Source organism: Phocoena phocoena, chromosome 4, assembly GCF_963924675.1.
Source record: "Phocoena phocoena chromosome 4, mPhoPho1.1, whole genome shotgun sequence".
Lineage (NCBI taxonomy): Eukaryota > Metazoa > Chordata > Mammalia > Artiodactyla > Phocoenidae > Phocoena > Phocoena phocoena.
In genome coordinates, this window is record NC_089222.1 from 64,217,949 (window position 1) to 64,221,102 (window position 3,154).

The window sequence follows — 3,154 nt, forward strand, 5'->3', positions numbered from 1 at the left end:
TGATACCTCATTGTAGTTTTGATTTGCATTTCTCTAATAATTAGTGATGTTGAACAGCTTTTCATGTGCTTCTTGGCCATCTGTATGTCTTCTTTGGAGAAATGTCTATTTAGGTCTTCTGCCCACTTTTTGATTGGGTTGTTTGTTTTTTTAATATTGAGCTGCATGAGCTGTTTGTATATTTTGGAGTTTAATCCTTTGTTAGTTGCTTCGTTTGTAAATATTTTCTCCCCTTCTGAGGGTTGTCTTTTTGTCTTGTTTACTGTTTCCTTTGCTGTGCAAAAGCTTTTAAGTTTCATTAGGTCCCCTTGGTTTATTTTTGTTTTTTATTTCCATTACTCTAGAAGGTGGGTCAAAAAAGATCTTGCTGTGATTTATGTCAAAGAGTGTTCTTCCTATGTTTTCCTCTAAGAGTTTTGTTGTTGTGGTGGTTGTAAAGAGATATTTACTGGGACTCTTGTATAGAAAGGACAAGCTCAAGAAGGAACATGGCAGAATTACAAGATTATGAAAGCCACGGTCCAGGAAAACCTGGACCAAGGAAGCACTCTTTAAAAATCTTGAGTATGGTAGTACTTTGTATAGCACATAATAAATTTATAGAACTTACTATTTGAGGATGGTAGTAGAAATACCTCTTTTTTTAAAAAATGGTATGGTTAATACTTTGAATGTGAGAGACGCACAAAGCTATTAACAAAGTTGAAATATATCTAATTGAATCCTGGAACAGATGGAGTATCTGAGCATCCATATCCCTAAGATCAAGGCAAAAGCTTTAAACAGTCATCCAACAATTCAGTGTAAACCAACTCATTTTTTTAATATCCTGAAAGCAGAGTTTCTACCTTAATGGATGATTACACCTGGGAAATTGTACCTGCCTTAATAGTCTGCTTCATCCACTTTACTTCGGGTTGATTTTGCCTTATAGAAAGCAACCATTAAAGTTTCTTTTCCCTTGCCAAAGATTTAAAAAGTAGCCAAGCATTATATACAAATACAGAAAGGCCTATGCCAAGTTAACAAATGAAAATTTTAACTCAAAATGAGATATGCACACTGACGGTAAGTGCATTGGTATACTCTATACAAAATGATGCTGGAGAGTTTACAAACAATTGGTGATGTAAAACAGTGGTTTCCTAGGAACTTACTTAATCAGACCTTTAGAGGGCCCTAGCAAACTTCATTTTTAACAAGGGTGCCAGATGATTCTAGAATTTGATTAAAGTGTAGTTTGGGGAAGCACTTTTAACCTTCATTGTGTGTCAGATTACATATACAATAAAATTAAATTACAAACCATGTAACTGAACAAAAAATAATATCCTTATATAAACTATTAGTAGATACCTAAATACAACATGGCTTTTAAAATGAAAACGTGTGTATAGTTGTATTCATAAAGTACACTAATCAAAAGCTATACAATATTAACAGCAAATCCAAATACAAATGAAGATATTCCTCTGAATTTCGTGTTTCATCGAGCATCAAAACCCACCAATCTTTTAGTCCTTTTCTTGTGCATTATTCTGTATCCACATTCTGTGCATTGGATTGGATCCCTTGATTTTATTTCATTTTCTGTGTGACATTCTCCACAGATATATATCATTGGCTGTTGCTTTGGGAGTTGAACGTCCTTCTGGGTGTCCATTGTTGTACCCACATAACATGGAGAAACTTCTCTGTGCTTGCAAACAGATTCTGACTCACCGCTGTGTCCCCTCTAAGAGTTTTATAGTGTCCGGTCTTACATTTAGGTCCTTCATCCATTTGGAGTTTATTTTTGTGTATGGTGTTAGGGAGTGTTCTAATTTCATTCTTTTACATGTAGCTGTCAGTTTTCCCAGCACCACTTATTGAAGACTGCCTTTTCTCCATTATATATCCTTGCCTCCTTTGTCATAGATTAGTTGACCATAGGTGTGTGGGTTTATCTCTGGGTTTTCTATCCTATTCCATTGATCTATATTTCAGTTTTTGTGCCAGTACCACATTATCTTGATTACTGTAGCATTGTAGTATAGTCTGAAGTCAGGGAGTCTGATTCCTCCAGCTCCGTTTTTTTCCCTCAAGATTGCTTTGGCGGGGCTTCCCTGGTGGCACAGTGGTTAAGAATCTGCCTGCCCAAGCAGGGGACATGGGTTCGCACCCTGGCCCAGGAAGATCACACATGTTGCGGAGCAACTAAGCCCATGCAACACAGCTACTAAGCCTGCGCTCTAGAGCTCACGTGACACAACTAGTGAGCCTACGTGCCACAACTACTGAGGCCCGTGTACCTAGAGCCTGTGCTCTGCAACAAGAGAAGCCACTACAATGAGAAGCCCGCAGACTGCAACAAAGAGTAGCCCCCGCTCGCCACAACCAGAGAAAGCCCACGCACAGCAACGAAGATCCAATGCAGCCAAAAATTAAAAAAAAATAAAAAATACATTGCTTTGGCTATTCAGGGTCTTTTGTGTCTCCATACAAATCTTAAGACTTTTTATACTAGTTCTGCAGAAAATGCCATTGGTAATTTGATAAGGATTGCATTGAATCTGTAGATTGCTTTGGGTAGTGTATTCATTTTCACAATACTGATTCTTCCAATCCAAGAAAATCCTATATCTCTCCATCTGTGTCGTCTTTGATTCCTTTCATCAGTGTCTTTTAGTTTTCTGCATACAGGTCTTTTGTCTCCTTAGTTGGGTTTATTCCTAGGTATTTTATTCTTTTTGTTGCAATGGTAAATGGAATTGTTTCCTTAATTTCTCTTTCAGATTTTTCATCTTTAGTGTATAGGAATGCAAGAGATTTCTGTGCATTAATTTTGTATCCTGCAACTTTACCAAATTCATTGATTAGCTCTAGTAGTTTTCTGGTGGCACCTTTAGGATTATCTATCTATAGTATCATGTCATGTGCAAACAGTGACAGTTTCATTTCTTCTTTTCCAATTTGTATTCCTTTTATTTCTTTTTCTTCTCTGATTGCCATGGGGAGGAATTCCAAAACTATGTTGAATAATAGTGGTGAGAGTGAACATCATTATCTTGTTCCTGACCTTAGAGGAAATGTTTTCAGTTTTTCACCATTGAGAATGATGGTTGCTGTGGGTTTGTTGTATATGGCCTTTATTATGTGGAGGTGGGTTCTCTCT

At 37.0% G+C, this 3,154-nt stretch overlaps 1 pseudogene across 1 annotated transcript; it reads right to left on the reverse strand.

Annotated features, from left to right (window-relative positions):
* Nucleotides 1-449: 449 nt before the first annotated feature.
* On the reverse strand, nt 450-1,723 carry LOC136122725 (DNA-directed RNA polymerases I, II, and III subunit RPABC4 pseudogene; annotated as a pseudogene). The gene has a single exon (XR_010655843.1). The product of XR_010655843.1 is annotated as a DNA-directed RNA polymerases I, II, and III subunit RPABC4 pseudogene (transcript).
* Nucleotides 1,724-3,154: the final 1,431 nt, after the last annotated feature.